This window comes from Zosterops lateralis, assembly GCF_965231275.1.
Source record: "Zosterops lateralis genome assembly, chromosome: 1".
Classification (NCBI taxonomy): Eukaryota; Metazoa; Chordata; class Aves; order Passeriformes; family Zosteropidae; genus Zosterops; species Zosterops lateralis.
The window spans coordinates 123715758-123721739 of NC_139762.1; the positions used below are offsets into that span (position 1 = coordinate 123715758).

General features: G+C 39.9%; 1 long non-coding RNA gene across 1 annotated transcript; it reads right to left on the bottom strand.

Moving 5' to 3' along the window:
- Positions 1–2472: 2472 nt before the first annotated feature.
- On the bottom strand, positions 2473–5698 carry LOC310907432. Its single transcript, XR_014589625.1, has 3 exons — positions 5462–5698; positions 4825–4948; positions 2473–2561 (listed from the first exon to the last, which is right to left on the bottom strand). It is a non-coding gene; the product is annotated as an uncharacterized lncRNA (long non-coding RNA).
- Positions 5699–5982: the final 284 nt, after the last annotated feature.

Sequence of the window (5982 nt, forward strand, 5' to 3'; positions counted from 1 at the left end):
TCAGGATACATTCTGATGTGTATGCCTGTGCTTGCTGCTGACTGTGAATGCCCTGACTTAGGCACAATCATCTATCAAAACAGTCCCTTTGAAGGGCAGGGATGTGCAGTTCATGAGACCAAAGATGGAAATAAAATAGCAACAACATACCCAGCATATGCTAGGCAAAGAGGATGCCTAAGAAATTTTACAGGTAGAAACACAGGTGCCCCAGAGGAGTCGATACTGTGGGACCGAGCAGGTTTGCTGTCACTTGCATCCAGGTGGCCAAATTCCACCTGAGTTGCACAGTAGGCACCTGAATGCTTTTCTGGACTGGGCTGCACAGAGAATTTACATGGGAAATCAGAGGTAGAGTAAATCAGATTTGTCTCTGATTTTCCAACTCCCAGTTCAGTGCCTTAACCACAGGTGCCACCTCCTGCAGTGGCTCTGAGCTCACAGGGACGCTGGAGTTGTTCCAAATTAGCAGTGATACCAGAACGGAAATAGGCCCTTTCAGCACAAAACAAACACGAATAGTCCATAAATGCTAATGATACGACTTAAGTGTCCCTGTGTTCAGTGAATTCAGCCTCTCACCTCCAAATGCTGGCAGCTGAAGTTTCTTTTGTCTAAGATCAAACATTGATTACTTTAATGGACTTTGTCTCAGTAATCTGTTTTAACACTATGGTTAATATCTGACAATTATGCTAGATTAGCATCAAAGACTACTTGAAAGACTGAGGTAAATGTATTCACAAGAGTCACCATGTGGTTCAACATAAAGTCGTTTGTGTTAAAGTTTTCTATTATAAACAAGCATGTTACTATTAATGCTTCTGCATAACATATCAGAGTAGGAGGTGGGGCCTTTGCTACTTCCAATGTCAAGTAACTAAACCACAAAAATTAAAGGTTTTAAATGTAAATGTTTTAAATGTAGTTTTTAAAAAAATGTATTAAAGATAGAGGAAAAATCTGCAAATCTCTGCCTCTTCTTCCCTCCCCATCATGATCCTAGCCTTTGTTTGTAGTTGCCCTGCCTGTCCATTCAGTGCATAAATGGTCAGCAAAAGATTAAAGCCAACAGGATCAGATTTCATAGGATGCTCTGGTACCTAAGAAATGATGGAAGTGTGAGAATTCAAACCTCACTGAAAAATTACAAGAAAGAAGATCTTCAGCCTGAAAACACACAGTGTGAAAAAAAGAGGATACACAGATTTTATTCATATATGCATGCTCTATTAAAATGGCACTCATTGAAATACATCATTAAAAATGACCCCAAAAGTTCAAGGTTCCTTAACTAATGATGATTCTGCCTCACAAACTGCAGGCACTGAAATGCTGCACAATTTTCATTGAGCTGTGCCCAAGAAGTCGCTGTGATAATACACACCTAATATTTAAGCACAATATTCATTCCATAATGGCATTTTTAAAAGAAGCATTTTCTGCTGTTTCCACTGTATTTCATGAAAGGCTAAGCAGGAATCATAGTTGTGTGTACAGATACTGAAGCCCAGGACTGTGGCAAAAGCATGGATTTCCACTTCCGTCTTATGATGTTTTGATCAGTACACAGACCTATTATTTTTCTGTGTTAGTTACTAGTGATCAAATTCCGCAATACAGGGACAGAAGAGATCTTTGACCTGTTGCTTATGACAATTCTTCATAAGCTATTTAATGAGAGCATTATATCACATCACTGATGCAGGATTTCCAGTGTGCATTGATGCCTTTCAGCATTCAACCTGTGGCTTCTGGACTCTCAGCATGGTGATTTAGCTGTTGCTGGGGACAGTGCTGCTAAGGCTGCCACATTTCACCTGCTTCATAAGTGGATTTCACAGAGACACAGAATCACAGAGGCCTTCCATTCCAACCCCCTGCTCAAAGCAGTCACCTAGAACTGGTTTGCTAGGGCAATGTCTTTTTGGGATTTGAATACCTCCAAGGAAAGACTCCACAATGCCTCTGAGCAGCCTGTGCCAGAGTTAGATCTTCCTCACAGTAAAGAAAGTCCTTTATTATATTTAAACAGTTTTTTGTATTTCAATTTGTGCTTATTTCCTTACTCGTAAGAGTCAGACCGTTATTTGTTCTTATGCCTTTTTATTATGTTTTATGTCATAGTACAACATGTCATAATGTTATGATGTGAATATTAGACATATTACTATCTTTCATGTCATATTATTATGTGTTTGTTATATTCCCCCTCAGGTATTTCTCTGCATTGGTAAGCCTCACCCATTTATTTACACAATTTGTTTGCTTTCTCTCTATGGCCTTGGTGGTTTCCTTAATGCTGGCCCTAAGTCCAGCATGCATTTCACCTTAAGGCCCACCCTTTCTCCTTAAAGTTATTTGAATGCATTAATGCTTCATGGAACAGCAGTACTGTCCTTACAAATACATTGCAAGATCAAATTTCAAGAATGACACGGTGAATAAGAAAACACTGTTTAAGCTAAGTTTCTTCTTCTGCTCACACTGAAGCCCATATGCCTTTTAAGTGCAGAAAAGGAAACTGTTTTCTCCTTTTGGCAAGTCCTGTAAGAAAGGTTCTGTGGGAAGGAAAAAAAAACAAGAGGTGGAATATAGATGCCACTTCATCATAATTTCAAGCACTTGGCCCTGGGAAGCAATCCAATCCACGTGACATATTGCTCAGATGCTCTGTACAATCACTGCAGCGTAATCAAGTTGAGACACTTCCCCCACTCCTCTGACAACATATCACAGGGACTCTGTGTGCACCCCAACAGCAGCTCAGTCTGCTTGGGTGTGTTGTTTACTTCCTTCACAGACAACATACAGAACTTGGGAAAAAGTTATGCCCCTTCGTCCATTTGGAATCATGTCCACAGAGTCTCCTTCAAGGACAGATGCCAGGAAGAGCACAGCTGAAACTTACACTGTTACTGTCCTTGAAAGTATAGGAGTTAGGGGTTGTGTTTTTAAGAATCTGTGCAGTCCACAGACTGAACCTCATGTCAGAAAAGAGCTTTAACCAGCTGGGCAGGACCTTCTGGGAAACACACTCATGGCTGATATTTGGAATCAACTGGGATATTTGGAAGCAATTGAAACCTGTGGGGCTAGTAAAAGCTGGTCAGAGGGGTCCTCATGATAGCCTGGAAGCTGGGTTGCTTTGCTTATAGCAGAGCAGAACTGATGTTCAGGTGCTGCTTTCTGCATCAGACTCCTTACCGTGGGATAAAAGATTGCTTCTTTTCTGTCACTGACATGATGTCCTGTTCTGCAAACACATCAATCTTTTAAAAACTGACAGCAGCCTCCAATTCCCACCTCCAGCTGTCACTGCTTTGGCTGTGAAGCTTCCTGGCACTGTACTTGAGAGGATTCTCTGCCTTCTTCTGATCCCAAGAGCTTATAAGCTAAATTGACTCAGTAAACTCAAGCTATTTAAAACTACTGATGCTTGGATGGTAAATTCAGGCACTTTAAATTTAGGAAATAATAGATCTGTGCAACTGCAGTTTTGTTCTCTTTCAATTCATTTTGTGCTGTCCAGTCAGTGAGAACACGAGTTATTTGCTTTAATTGTGGTTCAGACATTAAAATCAGCACCACCCTAAGCATGCACATTGGAGAAATAATTACCACGGCACAAACAGAAAAATGATTCCCTGGTCTAAGCACTTGTCTTTGTAATCTAATAACAGTGAGCCAGTTATTATCCTCCTACCCTTCCTCTGTCATTCCTCTAATTTCTAACTTCCTTCCTTTCTTCCTCTTTTTTTCCCATCCATAGTACCTCTCCTCACTAAAATGTCAGCAGGAGCTCTGAACCTTGATTATTGTATATTGAACTGAGATTAAAGACTGACAGTAACTACCAAGAAGGAAAGCTACACCCTTAAAGCCATGGAAGGTTTGCAGAGCTCTGGATCAAGACCAAAGCAGTGTCATTGTAAGGTCTGATCTGATTGTCCTTCTGCCATGTGCAAACATCAGAAATCTTCTGCTGTATGTGTTGCTGCTGTACACTGTAATTAGGTAGTAGGGCCACAGACCATATCCATGGTTAGTCTGTCCACTTCATCCTGCTTAAGATCTGAAGAATGAAAGAAGGATTACTGTCTCCAGTATCATTTTATTCCCGGAGAAACTAAAATAGGAGTATGTGTGCTGAGTGAAGGAGGTAACCTAAAATATCTCTCTCAAACTTAAGTTTTTTTCTCCTCAAAATACTCTCTGAGTGTCTTTGTTCTACCTTAAAAATACTTTATGCTTGGAGAAGGAACATATTTTCAGTTGCTAGTATGTGATTTTTATCAGTAAAGACATTCCTTAACATTTATTTTCCTGAGTAAATAGGTTAGCTAGTTTGGCTTACAATTAAGGACATACAGTTGGACTCTTTAAACACCTTCCTATCTCAAAATCGGTGGGGATACTACAGAGTAAAACCTGTAAGATCTGTGGAGCAGCTTGGAAAAAAAATCATAATTATAACATTATAAAAACCAAATATTGATTTTAAAAAAAAAGTGGACCTTAAATCCACTCTTTATTACATTAATCATCTCATTTCTTCCCCAATAGATTCCAGTTGTAGTGTACTAATGAGTCCTTTATCTTGAAGATTTTAGTTTCTTATTTGTCGGTCTTTTATAGATAAAGTCTTAACTCAGTTCATGGTACACATGGTTGTCAGCTTTGTGCTCTCCACCAAGTTCACCTCTTTGATTCAACCATCAGAAGTCACCAGGGAGGACCCCATGCCCACTCAAGTTCTCTCCTCTCCCTGGTAACTTATTTATACAGTTATGCAGGAAAACAGTTTTGTATCGAGACATATACCTTGTATTAAGTGTGGTCAAAGCAGGCAGTAGGCTGAATGAAGGTGATGGCAGGGACACACAGACATTGAGGAGATCACACAAATTTCCTTGCCTTGAAATGGTGGCAAGTTTCCTGTTGCATGCTGGTAGAGAAACAGATGGAAAAAACAATCAGATAGGCTTGGCATTTGATTGCTCCTTAGCTTCCAGGGCTGTCACACCCAGCAGTGACTCCATGGGGTGCTATTTCCTCTGGGAGGGCTCCTGATGCCAGCTGAAATGCCTCACAGCTATCTGACAAAAGGTGTTGAAGTGGTGCAAAATCCTTCTGCCAGTTCAAGTATGTTCAAAAGACGTTTGAAGGAGCAGTTTTGTCCCTAAAGGTTTTCTTTTCTTTCTTTTTTTTTTTTTTTTTTTTTTTCTTTTTTTTTTTTTTTTTTTTCCTGATCAGGTGTAATCTGTCCTTGTGCAGATGGCACTAACATTACTGTCCTGAGTAATTCAACAGAAAAACAATCATGAGTTACAGCAGACCTGCTTTAGGGTAGTTAGTGGGTGTCTATCCACAGTCTTAACCAGAGCAGATCCATGTCCTGCATACTCTACGATGTCACTATGTGCAGAGAACTCAGAAGTCACAAGAAATAAAATCTTACCTCAAGCTGTTCCAACAATTGCCACCTTCACCTTTGGCAGATTGCTGAATTTCTGTGTCCCTCTTCTAACCAGAAAAATGGGAACAATATTTACTTTTCCACGTAATGAAGTTGGAAGCATTGCTACATGTACATATACAAACAACTCTTAGCTCCTCAGTATTAATTCACATCTATCAATCTGTTCAGGAGCATTTTGTTAGTCTCAAGAGTTGCAAAAACTTTTGTTTCTGCTGTTATCTGTGTGGGAGTAGATCAGGATCAGCTCTCCTGAAGTTAATAATAAAACCAGGCTGAGTAAATGCAGAATCAAACAGATCCAGTAATGAAACACCCCACTCTCACAGGAGCTAAACTTTCTTGAGCCATTTTCAGAATCTTTACAAACTCCTGTGACAACAGATAAATTTTCACTCCTTTGGGAACCTGTACAGATCTAACACTTCTGAATCTGACCTGTTTCTCAAGGTAGGAGTTTAATTTTCTAACCTGAAGAGCAGTTAGGTTTCCAATCTGAGTGT